At 50.3% G+C, this 15,183-nt stretch overlaps 1 protein-coding gene across 1 annotated transcript in view; it reads left to right on the top strand.

The window, feature by feature from the left end:
- The first annotated feature begins 5,944 nt into the window (after window positions 1–5,944).
- Window positions 5,945–15,183, top strand: part of INSC (INSC spindle orientation adaptor protein) — a 128,926-nt gene continuing 119,687 nt past the window's right edge. Inside the window, exon 1 of the mRNA XM_017348278.3 lies at window positions 5,945–6,066. The gene's annotated coding sequence lies outside the window, so the exon portion shown is untranslated. The remainder of the gene's footprint in view (window positions 6,067–15,183) is intronic.

The following is a 15,183-nucleotide window of genomic DNA, read 5'->3' as shown; positions in this document are numbered from 1 at the left end:
TGATTCTGCTGCATTACAAAGTTTCAGAATCCCTGCGCTCCGTGAACTCCACTCTGTCATATCACGTGTTCTCACACTGGATTTGTGAATGTTTTCCCTCTTGAGAATCATGAAGCAAGGCCTGGAGAGATCCATGTGCCAAAGCCCAAGTGAATTAGTGGTGCACCCACACAGCCTGTCTGGTGTGAGGAGTCAGATGGGTTAATAGGTAGTCAGGGTGGCCCCAATGGAATTTGGGGTGTAAAATATTCTTCCTCCCTCCTCTCTAGCAAGAACACACAGGCCACCTCCTGCCTCAGAATCTCCAAATTTACCATGAGAATAGCAAAGGAGCTCTTCCAGAGCTCACAGCTTGTGGTGAAAATAAGTTGCCTATCCCACCTTCTGGATGATCTTTTGTTTTATCCAAAGCAGGCCAGACAGGATGGAGAACTGTAAATCAAGTCTTTTGATGGGTTTTGTTCTCTCCTGGTAACTGGATGCCAATCTGATTGCCAAGATTTTTTTCCTTGAAATTGTACTTAAAAACCACCATGTGGGCCCCTCATCTTGATAACCTTCTCTATGCAGATGGAGTCTCTCTCTCTCTTTTTAAAATATTTATTTGTTTATTTGTCAGAGGTACAGACACACGCACATACACACACAGATTTTTCATCTGCTCATCTACTCATTCACCCCCTATTTGGTCACACTGGCCATAGCTGGGTCAGGCTGGAGCCAGGAACCAGGAGCTTCATCCAGGTCTCTCACTGGGTGGCAGGGGCCCAAACACTTGGGCCATCTTCCACTGATTTTCCCAGGCCATTAGCAGGGAGCGGGACTGGAAGTGGAGCAGCCGGGACTTGAACTGGCGCTCAAATAGTATGCTGGTATCACAGGCAGGGGCTTCACCCTGCTATGCCAGATGCCATTTCTGTCTTGATCTGCGCTGAAGCAGGGAGAGCCATTATAAAGCTCCCAAAAGTCCCATCAAAAGAGAGCAAGGTGATGCAGAAGCCGAATGGATAGAAGTTGGGGACTGCTGAGAGGCAACTTCAGGTAACTTTCAGGAGAAACCATTTAGGCTCTGAAGTTAGTTAGAAATTAGTTTTGAACTGGAATGGCCCTTGACTTTCTCTCATTCTAGAAGGCAGTGTTTCTGAAACTGTAGGAGTTGGAGTCTTCTGTACTCTGGCTGCTTGCTTGCCTACCATGCTCCCCTGGAATTTATGACCTCCTGCCCCCCACCAGCTCCCCTGGGATTTATGGCCCCATGCTTCCAGCCATTCTTCCCCATGCCATCTCCTTTGTGTGGCCTTCCCACCACATAATGTATATAGCCTTTACATTTAAATGAACCAATGAACATGTTAGGTCCCAATACCTTGCCATATAGAGAATAAGAAGGTAACCTACCTAGGAGATGACCTGCACCCTTGTAAGTGTGAGGCTATAAAAACCTCTCTTATGAGGCCGGCGCCACGGCTCACTAGGCTAATCCTCCGCCTAGCGGCGCCGGCACACCGGGTTCTAGTCCCGGTCGGGGCGCCGGATTCTGTCCCGGTTGCCTGTCTTCCAGGCCAGCTCTCTGCTGTGGCCAGGGAGTGCAGTGGAGGATGGCCCAAGTCCTTGGGCCCTGCACCCCATGGGAGACCAAGAGAAGCACCTGGCTCCTGCCATCGGATCAGCGCGGTGCACCAGCCGCGGCGGCCATTGGAGGGTGTACCAATGGCAAAAGGAAGACCTTTCTCTCTGTCTCTCTCTCTCACTGTCCACTCTGCCTGTCAAAAAAACAAACAAACAAACAAAAAAACCAAAAAAAAAAAAAAAACACCTCTCTTATGCAAATGAGAGGGCCTTTTGCCTGTGCACTGCTAAATGGCTGTGTGCGGGTAGGGGGTCCCAGCCTGCTGGTAACAAATAAACCTCTGCTTTTGCATCCAGGACTGTGCCTTGTGCATTGATTGGGAAATTCAGACACAACAAAACTATGGCCTGAACATCACTGGAGAACTTTTAAAACTGCAATTTTTGGGATTAAAATATCTCTGCCTCCTAGAGTCCGTCAGTCATAGCCTGACTCACCAGGATTCCTCCTTCATTTGTGAGGGTTGAGCACTCCTCTGTCAAAAAACAGAAAGAACCTCTCCAATGCTGATGCCCCCGCAGAGTTGCCATGTTGAGCTGTCTCTGCCAAAGGCTGATGTGTGGAGCTGGGACAACAGGAACAGGTCAGGGGTCCTGGGGTAGGGGAAACCACAGGGACAATAGAGATTGTTCTGGTCATCGTAAGGCTGCCACAAAACACCAAACACCAGAGTAAGGGAAAGGTTTCCTGGGAGGGAAGGGTGAAGAAGGAAAATAGGGAAAAGTAGAGCGTGAGAGAGAGAGCGAGCGAGCCACGTGTTCAGGAACAGGTCCTCTTAAAACTTTGCCGAGGGGCGGGCAAGGAAGTAGGATCAGCAAATCTCATGAGGATGGGATGGAGCTGACACCGGTGGTTGGGCCATGTGGTCACCTGGCTCTCAGCCCTGGCGGCAGGGGCTGGGGACTAGGATGGCATCTGGGGTGTAGATTGCCCCACAGATAAGACTGTGCCATTTTACTAACAGTCATGACTAGTCTTTCTGGGCACCCTACTGGTGCCACCTGGCAGGAGGCTCTGGGCCAGTGTACCTCCTGCCCTTCTGTTCCGGGTCAGACATGTCAGCATGGAAACTCAGCGGTGGACATGTTCTGAGATTGCTGAACTACTGATCCCCCCTTCTGCATGTCTATGCTCTCATCTTTTAGGGCTCAGGCTTTCACCTCTTGTTCTAGATTACGGCCCTGATCAAACCAACCCCTCTTTCTTCCCATTCCACTATGGTCTTTCTGTATCTCTCTCCAATGTGATTCACTCCCTGTGTTGTCTTTCCTGGTGCTTGTGCCCCTGTGCCATGCCTGGGTCCACGGGCCCTGCAGTGGCAGCTGGGAGTCCTCCTTGGCCTCCTCCTTGGCCATCTCCTGGGCAGTGCTCAAAGTCTCCGAGGTGCTCCTAGGGGCTTGTGACTGTGTTTGAAGAGTGTAGCTGAGCTTTCTCTCAGTGACCAGGTAGGGTATTCCGGAGAAACTGGAGCTGGAGCTGGAGCTGGAGATGGGGGTTGACTACAGACGTGCCTGACTGGCATGTCGTTTTGGTCTGAACGTGGCCTTCCTGAGTGATGTATGAAGTTGGTAGAGCTGGCATAGGCCGTGGAGAAGAACATGGAATTGGGCTGGAGGGGACTATGCCTCATGCAGCTGGAACCATTCCTGAGGCTCCAACTTTAGGTAAGAGCAGCTGTTTGTGGTTGTGCCTTTCAGTATGTGTGTGTGTGTGTGTGTCTGTCTTTACTTATATGTCTACAAGGGTTCCCATGTATATCTGCCTAGAGTCATCTTTCATCTCACACCTGTGGGGCCATAGACAAGTCGTTCAAACCACCTGACTTCATTGTCCTTGTCTGTATCATAGGAATAATAATTTCTGCAAAAGCTACTTTGGTGGCAAAATACAACCATACACATGAGCCTCTTAGCGCAATTTCTGGTGTTTATGTGTGAGGGTACTGTTCCCCGATGGCTTGTGCACGTTACTGAATGAACCTCCCTTGTGCCTGTTTCCCCATGTGTCAAATGGGGCTAACATCAGAAGGAAGAGTTGATGTGAGCACTAGGCAAATTGACACCTGTGAAGTGCGGTAAACACACTAATGGTTGAGGTGCTTATTCAAATGTGTTGGGGTGAGAGTCTCTGAGCTTGTGAATTTCTCTGGGCATCCCTCTGCTGGTGTGTGTATACACGTGTGTGTGTGTGCATATGCTTGTATGGCCAGCAAGGCCTCCTCTCTCTGGGTGGAGTTTGCTGTTGGCCCAAGCCTGGACTCCCTGAGCCAGCCAGGGCCGGCGCCGGGGATGGAATTTCCATTAAGAATTAAGCAGGACAAGCACTGGGAAGCCAGGCAGCAGGGAAGAGGGGGTCGATGGGGAGAATGCTTCCAGACTGCACTCCCTCAGGCAGCCTCGCTCCTGAGCTGCCTTGGAGAAGGCTTCTGGCAGCTTTCTTTTGAGTCCCAGGCCGTCCAGGGGCCATGGCCCAGGAGCATGGGCAGGGAGAGAGGAACTGTGCACAGGGGCTTCTGTAAGGAGACTTGGAGTTGCCGTGCTAAGACTGGAGCCATGCGGCGGCCCCCTGGGAATGCAGAGGCAGCCAGCAAGGGTCCAGGTGGCTGGGGCCTATGGGGAGTCCAGGTGCCCAGGAGGCTGTGTTGTGCAGTACGTATCTGGGAAGGTGGATGTGTGCATGCGTGTTCGGGGGAATGGGGTGGGGGAGGGGAGAACTCAAGCCGAGTACTCCAGGGGGAACATCGAGCTGACTAAGTCTGCCCCTCTCTTGTCCTGAAATCCAGGCACAGAAGTTGGACCTGGAAATAAAATACCTCTGAGGCTTTTGGCTAACATGGATGCTGTTTCTGCTGCAAGCCTCATTCTATTTCTAGCATATTAAAAATGCCTTAGCTTTCCAGGTCCTTTTTTTTTTTTAAATCCCTGGCCTCATTTCCTATTTTCAACAACCTTATGAGCTAGGCAGAGATTATTAAGGGAGAACTGAAACTCAGAGAGGTAAAGTGACTTGTTCTAGGACACACAGCTAGAAAGCAGTAGAGGCAGGATGCAGAGCTGGGTCCCTCTGAGCAAGCTCCTGGCTACTTTTTATCATTCCACGTGACCTGCCAGAAAGAAAGTCAAAGAGGAGATTCTGCAAACCTTGCCAATCTGAGGCCGGCATGGCTCTGTGGTAAAGCCTGTCAGGTGGCTGACCGGAGGCCTTTGTTGAGACAGAGACTGAAGCGTCTCTCCAGAAACTAGGGAGTGAAATCCGGCCCTGGCTGGCTGCAGGCTGGAGTCAAAGCCGGCTTGTCTGAGCAGAATGGCTTGGCCACCTCCCCAGCCTTGGGCCCCTTGACAGCTGAGGCAGGTGAGTTAATGCCAGGAGCTGCCGAGAGTTCAAGGACAGGGCACAAGAGTCTTTTTCAGCCACAGCTTGGAAAAGAGACCAGAGCGTATTAGTGTGAAGGAGGAGCAAGCCGCAATGGGACCGCTGAATGGTCATGTGTCATGGGAATTGATTAATCCCCCCCATACACCCTGTGAGCAGACTGACATCGACTGCACATGAGGGATTCAGGTTAGAGGCCAGAGAGAACTTCCTGCAATGGGAGAGCTCCAGCTTTGGAACGCCGTCCAAGGGAGGCCACAGGCCGCCTTTTCTTGATGATTCCCGAGCACAGAGGCCCCCCAGGCCCCCGAGAAATCGTGGCAGGGTGGAGTGACTTCAAAGCTTCCTCCAGTTCAGAAACGCAGTCTTTCTGAGTTTGTGGTTGAAATCGCCGTTAGACACTGAGGCCAGGGCGAGGGGCGGCAGAAGCAGTCGCCGCGGCCCGGGTGACCTGCGTGGGTGCCTTGGCTTCGGAAGGGAAGCACCTGTAGTGTGCAAACCAAGTCGCCTTCCCGGCGTTTGGGGGCTGCTCACAGTCAGGCGGCTCCCTCCGCACAGATGTGAACTGTGCCCAAACCCCTCCTCCTTTCGTTTCACTTCACCGCGCATTCCCTGCCCCTCTCCAGATGCTGGCACACGGGGCACATGTGGGCGCCCCCACCGGGACGGCCCCGCGGCTCCCGGGTGACTCCCGCCTGGCCCTAGGGGGAGCCAGGTCCCTAATGAGGCCCGCCCGCTGCCCCACGCCGCCAGCGTCCCCTCACAGGAGCGCGCTAGGATTCCCTGCCGGGGGCGCCCCCTCCGCGTCGCCCTCGTGGCCCAGCCTGGAGTCGCCTGCAGCCCGGGCGACGCGGGACAGAGGCTTGGCAGGGAGCGCGCTGGTGGGGAAGGGCCTCGGAGCCGGCGGGGGGAGAGCGGGGCGGGGGCGGGGGCGGGGGGCAGCGGCCGGCCCTCGGGTTGGGCCGGCCCGGCGGCGGCGGCGCTGGCGGCCACTCCGCGCCGCGGCCTCGGGAGCTCCAGCTGTGCGCCGCCAACCGCGGGCTGCTCACAAGCGCCGCCGCCGGGTGAGTGAGTCGACCCGCCCGGCCGGCTGATAGGAGTCAGGGGCTGGCGCTGGGGCTGCCAACCTGGCTGGGGGCTGGGCAGGCTCGTGACTATTTGGAAAGTAGGTGTGAGTGGGTCAGGGTGGGCGCTTGTGAGGGCGAGTGTGCCGGTGGAAGGGAGCGGGCCTGGGCTGGAGTGGCAACTTGTGGAATTTTCTAGCATATGGTCCGGGGTGTGAGTGTGTCAGTGTGTGGTTGTCTTGAGTGTGCCCACAGGTGGCTGTGGGTCTGGTGGCACCTGTTGCCCTGGGTGGGCCGTGCCTGCCCGCCCCGTGGAGGGGCATTCTTGTATAGGGCAGGGAGGCCAGCATCCTTCCACCCACAGCGGATGCCTGCGCACATGAGGGTGCTAGCTGTGTGAGTCCCTGAAGGCCGAAGCTGGGGAATAAGGGGCGTCATCTGTACCCACACTTTCTAGGATGTCCTGACTTGCCCTGCTGGGGCAGCTTCCATGTAGGTCAGGAAGCTTTAGTTTCTCAGGGCGGGACGGCTGTTCCCAGCCTTTCCTCAACACAGCAGTGAATGAGGCTCTTTGAGGCCAGGGTTGGGGAGACTGCTTGGGGGAACCCCATTCACATGCCCGAAGAAGGGCAAGGGGGTGAGCCCCCAAGCAGCCACCCGCACACACGCACTGTGCATGCACACCTACACACTTGCAGCTTCTCACGCGGACATACATCTTTGCTGCCCACCCATGCTGGTCTTGAGCACACAGCCTCCCAAGACACCCATGCAAACATGACCAACATGTACACCTGTGGAATACATGCATACAACACATATGCATTTGTAAAATGCATGGGTACAGACATGTGACCCTGGCTTGGTCCTACACATCTCCCTCTATCTCCTTTCCTCTTTACTGCCCTGTATCCTGCATATAGCATCTCTGACAATGGGTCCATGAACCTGGCCCACTAGGGAGTATCTAAAGTCAGGGCTTGGCTGGGGCAGGTGGTGACACGACGCCAGTGAGGTGACCCATGCCATCTGGAGCTGAGGCTGCCCATGGAGCTCAGCCAGAGAGCCTCCTTGGGCCTCAAGGCCTGGGTCTTAGAAGCAGCATCCGCCCTTTTAGAGGCAAAAAGACCAGTTTCACAAGGCGAGCCGGCCAGGCTAGGGGGTCCGTGGTGCAGCTCAGCACCTGTCATTTGTTCTGGATGCCCCCGGCAGCAGAGAGCAGTGAGGTGGCTGGGGCCTGGGACAACTCTCAGACAGGGAGGAGCAGGGAGTTGAGCCGCGCTGTTTCCCTTCTTTCTTCAGAATCAACCCACCCGAGTTGGTGTCTCCCACCTGCGGCTGGGGGAGGCGTCTTTGCTCTGCTTCTCTCCCCTCTCTCTGTCGTTTTCTCTTTGCTTGACAGAACCTGCTTCCCGTGGGAACCACTGGAGGTCCCACAGCTCCCAGATGCTAGCTGCTGATGTTAGTGCTATGATGGCTTCCGACATCTCCCATCTTGGCCATTCTCTTCTGTACAGGCTTCCGTGAGGTGCCCAGACTCTGTCAATTGGGAAGTTAGAAAAATGATACTTTCTGCTTTAAACTTTGTGGTTTGGTCTGAGGGATGCCTGAGCTCTCCCGTACCAACTCCATTGCTATGCAGGGGAGCAAGTTGGGTTCATTCATATCCTGAGGTGGGTGCCAAGCTCTGTGTTCCCCTCAGGCTCCTCCTAGGCCTGCCCCTTAAAGGTGGTTGAATCAGGGCAGGTGTTAGTCCAGCAGGCTTCCTGCAGAGTAGTGGTGGTGGAAGAGGGAAGTATTTCTCTGTTTCCCTTTTCACGCTGGCTGCTAAGAGACTCTTAGTCCATCATCTTGCCCTGTTCTAGTAACTGTGTTAGTTGAAGCCAGTGCTTTTTCAATTTCTGTTTTAATAGCTTTATAGAATATGCATTTTTAATGAATGAATTTTGATGAATTCCTACATCTTTTATAGAAAGAGATCAGACTAGTAAGTGACTGACCAATAATAAAGGTTCTGTTGGTCTCTGAGGATGGGAGCCCTATGGCAAGAATTTTGGGGGTAGCCCAAATTTCAAATACTCCATCTGGTTTTCAAACCATATGTCTCAATTTTGGCTTCTGTGTCTGTGGACTTTGATTTGCGACAGTGTCTTGGGGCTTTTCTTCCTAGTGGCTCTGCCAGAGAATGCCCATCTCTGTGCTGGCTCAGACAATGGGGATTGTTGAGAATGAATTGGGCCATTGATCGACACCCTCTGGTCTGAGTGCTTCAGCTGCCAGCCCCTCCCTGGCTCAAAAGCTCGAGTGTCTGGGTGCCCCAAGGAGTTTGACCCTTGCCCTAAGTCTGGCCCTTGCCCCATGGCCGCCCCTTCCTCATGTGCCTTGCCTCGCCCTTGCAGAGGCCAGGAGATCTGTGTCTTTTGGCTCTGAGCTCTCCCTGCCCCTGCCTGGACTTCAGCAAGTCTGATCTCGGGTGGCTGTTCTGGAACTTGAGCTTGGGATCAGGTGCTTGGAGTGTAGGTGGGCACTTGGGATGAGACGCTTGGGTCAATGGGTGTTTTCTGCCTCTCCCCTGGGCCTGTGAGGCCATCAGGGATCTCAGGTCACTGAGTGGCCAGGGGATCATTGGCTACCTCTTACGAGCAGAGGTGCACCTTGTCTGGTTGCAGGGCAGGCTCTAGCCACAGTGTACATTTGGTGAAACTTCTAACTCATTTGCCCCTGGACTCCTTACTTTACCCTGCCCAGGGTCCTTGTGGATGTTTGGGCAAAGCAATACTGGAGAGCTGTGCTTAGCTGCCAAGAATGATTAGAACAACAGAGGTGGGGGCTTTCAGACCGCGTGCTGGCATCCTGCTTCTCAGTATGTGTTAACTCAACCCAAGCCAGTGGCTGTTGCTCATGTTCAAGACTAATCCTCCCTGAAGCATTTGATCAAAAAACAGGAAAGCCCTGTGGCCCGGTGCAGTTGGTTCTCCATATCCATGGTTTCTACATCTGTGAATTCAACCAAAGACAGATGGAAAATAATTCAGAAGAAAATTGTGCCTGTGCTGAACATGCATGGACTTTTTTTTCCTTGTGGTTAATCCCCGAACAGCACAGAGTAACAGCTATTTCCGTGGCACCACATTGTGTTTGGGATTATAAATAATCTGGGACTTAAACGTTTACAGGAGGATGTGTATAGGTAGGCTAGATGCAAAACCAGCATCATTGCATTAAAGGGACTTGAGGATCTGAAGATGCTGGTGTCTGTGGGGCGTCCTGGACACAATTGCCACAGACGCTGAGGGACCAGTCAGTGTCAGTGTGTTGGGCAGTTTGTTGGTGGCTTGTTAAAGGTCGGGGGCTTGTGCTTTCCCAGAAAAGTGTCATCTCCAAAGGTTAGCTCAAAGCTTGAGTGCATCTCTGCTGAGGCCCCAGACTGTTTAAGCTCTGGATGTTGCATGCACTTGAAAATCAACCAGTGAAAACAGGCTGAGCATCCGGCAAGAGAGCATCGTGTGAGACGCTCAGTACCTCCGTGGGCGGGGTGGGGGGTGGGTGAGTGTGGCTCATTCACGTCTAGTTGCTGTCTCCTGAAGGCCAGCTCCCTTTTTAGGATCTTTGCATCTTTTGTTTCACAAAAGCTTTCCACCAGTCCCGTGTGACGTAGGTGCCCCTGTTTTAAAAATAAAGGAACGGAAGTGCAGTGAGGTTAAATGAGCAGGCATCAGAGCTGGCAAGGTCTTCTGACTCCAGAACCTGTAAGTGAGTGTCCACTGACCGCTGGGGGTGGGGTGGGGAGGGCAGGAAGTCTGCGATTTCAAAAGTTTCCAAAGCACGAAGAGCCATGCTTCTGGGTAAACTGAGGAAAAGATGAAGGGCCTGCCCTCTGTGTCTAACACCACTTCCAGAACGCGGTCATTTCCAGCCCTGGTTGGAGGTGGTGGTTCTGTGGGAGCAGTGGTAGGAGGTGGAGTGGGAAGCCCTCCTGGGTTGGGGCAGCACCCGACTCCCATGGCTTCACTTCTCCCCCGGAGCAATCTCCGTCCTGGTACTCGGGCCTCTACCCAGTCTCTGTGCCGTGCCAAGCTCTGGGGGAGTGCTGGATCCTTTGAGGACGTCTCTGGGCAGCCCAGACCCCGTGGAGCAGGATGCAGAGTCTGTGGGCGTCAGCAGTTTGGCTGGGTGGTTGTGTATAGTGTTCACTCTCTGCTGGAGAAGTGGAGGTTTTGTCTTACAAACCAAATATCCTGGTTTGGAAGCCCTGTGGAACGGGGCCTGTGGTCTGAGGCTGAGAGCTGCCCTGTGGGGCTGTGTGTGGTACTGGTTGGAAAGGTAGTGTTGAGGGTCAAAGCAGCCAGCTCCGGCCCTCTCCCTTCTGTCGGCTGGTCAGAGGCCGGCAGTAAACACTGGCTCTGTGCAGAGAAAGCCGCTTTAGACAGATCTGACTTGGAGCTCAGTTTCCTCATCTGTGAAGTTCCTGTGATTCAGTGTGATGTGATGCTAGAAGCGCTCTATCAGAATGTCTAGAAACTCCATCAGATGCATGCTGTCAGGCATGGCATAGACAAACCATAAAAGGCGATATCCTTGCTTCCTGTCCCTGTGAAAGAACACCGCACTGCTGGGGAGAGGTTGTATTCTGGCTCTACTTGTTTTTGGCACCCTGTGTTACCTGGGGTTCAGTAACTAACCCTCTCTGTGTCTCCCTTTCCATGTGCATAAAATGAGACAAGAACTAGTGTCCCTCACTGCCCTGTAGTTTTTGAAGATAATGAAAGTCAGGGGCTCTCTTGAAAGCTTAAGTAAGTTCAGTCCCTCTTGATTCATTTCCTTACACCCCCAGTGTTAATTGAGATCCCTTGATGTGCTAGGACCCTGGGTAAGGCACTGGGGAAAGAAGGGAGAAGGAAAAATCCCAGTTTTCAAGCAGCAGTGAGACCATGTGGCAGAGAGACCAGTAAATAAACAAGAGCCTGTTTGTAGGGCATGTTCAAAGTGTGCAAGTGTCAGCTCCAGTGGGCGCAATCAGAGAGGCCTTGCCAGAGGGCAACTTCTGGGTTTGCATGTGGTAAGATGACAAGAAGTTGCTGGGAAGGTAACAGGAGGGCAATCCAGACAGAGAGACCAGCTTGTGCCTACGCAGCAGGTGTTGCCTAGCAGTAGTAAGCTTGGAGGCCATCGAGCGGTCAGTATGACAGGAGCATGGGGAGTCGGTGGCCAGATGAGGCGGGAGATGGTAGGAAGAGCTGTGTAAGTGTCTCTGGCCTTCGTTGCTATGCCCCAGTGTTTGTATTTTTCTTTTTCTTTTTTAAAAGATCTATCTTATTTATTTTAAAGACAGAGTTACAGAGAGAGGTAGAGCAGAGAGAGAGAGAGAGAGAGAGAGGTCTTCCACCCACTGGTTCACTCTCCAAATGACTGTGATAGCCAGAGCTGAGCTGATCTGAAGCCAGGAGCCAGGAGCTTCTTCTGGGTCTCCCACGTGGGTGCAGGGGCTTAAGAACTTGGGCCGTCTTCTACTGCTTTCCCAGGCCATAGAAGAGAGTTGGATTGGAAGTGGAGCAGCCAGGATTTGAACCAGCGCCCATATGGGATGCTGGCGTTATAGGCTGGGGCTTTAACCCACAGAGCCACAGTGCCAGCCCCTGGATGTTTATAATAATGTTTATGGGCAGACACTGAGGAGTTTATGAGGGGGAGATCATTGTTGGATATAGGTGCAATCGTTCATTCAACAAACATTTATTGCATGTTTACTGTTTTATATCACTTTTAATTTTCATATAGCAAATTCAATGAAGGTTTGCCAAACTGATGTAAGAAATTTCTCCTTATCCATATCGGTCAGTTGTTTACATGATGTTTAATTTGCTTTATCATTCTCATGTGCTCTCTCTACAATACTATAAAAGAATACTATTTTACACATATTTCTACTGCCTATATAATTTATATAACATTACATGTTGTTAAAATATATGATTTCATTATATATGAGGAGTCTTTTTTCAATTTTTATTTAATAAATATAAATTTTGAAAGTACAACTTTTGAATTATAGCAGTTTTTCCTCCCATAACCTCCCTCCCACCCACAACCTTCCCATCTCCCACTTCCTCTCCCATTCCATTCTTCATCAAGATTCATTTTCAATTATCTTTATATACAGAAGATCAGCTTAGTATATACTAAGTAAAGATTTCAACAGACCACACCCACACAGACACACAAAGTATAGAGTACTGTTTGAGTAATAGTTTTACCGTTAATTCACATAGTACAACACATTAAGGACAGAGGTCCTACATGGGGAGCAGGTGCACAGTGACTCCCATTGTTGATTTAACAATTGACACTCTTTTTTTGTGAAAAATAATCTGTTTATTAGAAGACAATGATTTTTTAAATTTTTTAAAATTTATTTAATAAATGTAAATTTCCAAAGTACAGCTGATGGATTACAATAGCTTTTCCCTCCCTATAACTTCCCTCCCACCTGCACCCCTCCCCTCTCCTGCTCCCTCTCCCATTCCATTCACATCAAGATTCATTTTCAATTCTCTTTATATACAGAAGATCAATTTAGCATATATTAAGTAAAGATTTCAACAGTTTGCACCCACACAGAAACACAAAGTGTAAAATACTGTTTGAGTACTAGTTATAGCATTAATTCACAATGTACAACACATTAAGGACAGAGATCCTACATAGGAGTAAGTGCACAGTGACTCCTGTTGTTGACTTAACAAAACAATTGACACTTTTATTTATAACGTCAGTAATCACCTGAGGCTCTTGTCATGAGCTGCCAAAGCTATGGAAGCCTCTTGAGTTCACCAACTCTGTTCTTATTTAGACAAGGCCATATTCAAAGTGGAAGTTCTCTCCTCCCTTCAGAGAAAGGTACCTATAAATGAGGAGTCTTCAAAAAGTTTATGGAGGAGGTATCTTATGGGAAAATTGTGTGTGAATTCCAGATTTTGCAACTAAAAGACTTATTGTTTAATTCTCCTTCTCATGAATTTTTTGAAATACGCTCATATATAAATATGCCTAAAAGTGTTTATATATCTGGTCAATTTAAGAGTAAATTGGAGATCTGATTTATTTTTACCCCTAATACTTAAGTATGTATTTGCTTTAAAAGTCTTACCACAGTATAACTCTGTCCCAATGAGTCTTTGTAGCTCCCAATCTCTATACCTTGTTCAGGATCCAAACCACAGATTATATTTGGTTGTCCTATCCCTGTGCTTTGTTTTTTCTGCCTTTATATTTTTGAATGGTGTAGGCCTGCTATTATGTAAATGTCCCTCAGTCTGAGTTTGTCTGATGGTTCCGTGTGGTTAGGCTCACAATGCCCATTTTAGCAGGAATACCACTGAAGCGAGTTTATACCCTCTTCAGCAAGCAGGTGATGCAGGGATTGTGCCAGTGTTGGTGATGGAAGCTTGAGGTAACGACCACTGGCTGCTTCTCTGTGAAATTACTGTTTTTCTGCTTTGAAAGGAGTAAGCAATTGGCAGAGATACTCTGAGACTATGTAGGTATCCTGTTCTCCCCAAGTTTACGCTCATTCATTTTATCATCACTGATAATTTGAAATTTATCATTTCTTCTGTATTTATTAGTTGTCATTCTACTATAAGAAAAATATTTCCCTTGGCCTCCCTTCCTCCTTATACCCAGGGGCTCATGGATCCTTATTCACTGGGCTATCATCAATGACTGTCTCTTTTACTTTGATGTTCACATTGTCCCAGATCTGATCAGGGCAAGGTTCAACACGATGGCTTCTGTTTTTTCTTCCTCTCCTCTCCTCTCCTCTCCTCTCCTCTCCTCTCCTCTCCTCTCCTCTCCTCTCCTCTCCTCTCCTCATAATTTATTTATTTATTTGAAAGGCAGGATTACAGAGAGGCAGAGGCAGAGGCATAGAGGGAGAGAGAGAGGTCTTCCATCCGCTGCTTCACTCTCCAGATGGCCGCAATGGCTAGAGCTGTGCCAATCTGAAGCCAGGAACCTGGAGTTTCTTCTGAGTCTCCAATGCAAGCACAGAGGCCCAAACAGTTGGGCCATCTTCTGCTTTCCCAGGCCATAGCAGAGAGCTGATCAGAAGAGGGGCAGTCAGGACTTGAACTGGTGCCCATATGGGATGTGGCATTGCAGGCGGTAGCTTTACCTGCTACACCACAGCACTAGCCCCTTCAATTTCTTTCTGACTCGTCTTAATGCCTCTCTGAGCATTTCCTTACTGTTTGCTGAAGCAAGACTTTACAGGCTCCTTTTGTTCTTTGCTTGCTCCAGTCTTGGAATTAGCTGTTTGTCCAAAGATCCCTTGCATCCTTTCAGTGGAGATGGTTCTTAGAAGCCAAGATCTGGAGGCCATGTGTGTTCATGGAAATTGAAGTGTCATCACTTCTATGCCCTCTTAGCAAATAGAGCTCTGACAGATATGTACATTTATATAATAGACATGACGAATCGTTAGGTGTTTTCAGAAGAAAAATCCCAACCTACTGAGACAGAGAGTAATAGGGTAGGGGTTAACTTTAGATTGGGTCATCAGGGAGGTGATGTCGAGAAAGACCCACAGTGTAGGCGGATATCTTTGGAAGATGAGAGTCTGCAGGTTGTTTTAATTATCTGGGCAATACTTATATCAGCCTGAACTAAGTCAGGATGGAGAGGAGGTGGAATCACCAGGACACGGTGGCTGCTGAATGCAGAGGGAGGGGATAAATGAGTAAAGAGGACTGCCAGATTCATATCCCAAAGGCCTTTCAAACTCAACATGTTCAAAACAGCATCCCTGGGCTGCTTCCCGACGCTATCCTACTCATTCCGGGGTACTTCTTCAGGGTACTTCAGATCTTGTCGGATGACTCCTTCATCTGTGCAGCTTCATAAGTCAAGGAAATCTGGAAGTCATCTTCAGCATGATTGCCTCAAAGCCAGCATTCAATCCACCCCCACCTTTTGTCGATGTTATCTCATAAATGTATTCACCACTTCTCTCCATCCCCACCAGCATCACACTAGTTCAAGGTCCGTTTTCAGCCTGGACCACAAGAGCCACTTCAGTGGTCCACCTCTGTCTATCACGTCTGTTCTCCAATTTGCTCT

The sequence above is a fragment of the Oryctolagus cuniculus genome, chromosome 1, assembly GCF_964237555.1.
Source record: "Oryctolagus cuniculus chromosome 1, mOryCun1.1, whole genome shotgun sequence".
NCBI lineage: Eukaryota > Metazoa > Chordata > Mammalia > Lagomorpha > Leporidae > Oryctolagus > Oryctolagus cuniculus.
The sequence above is the reverse complement of the archived record's forward strand: the minus strand, read 5'-3'. Positions and strand labels throughout refer to the sequence as shown.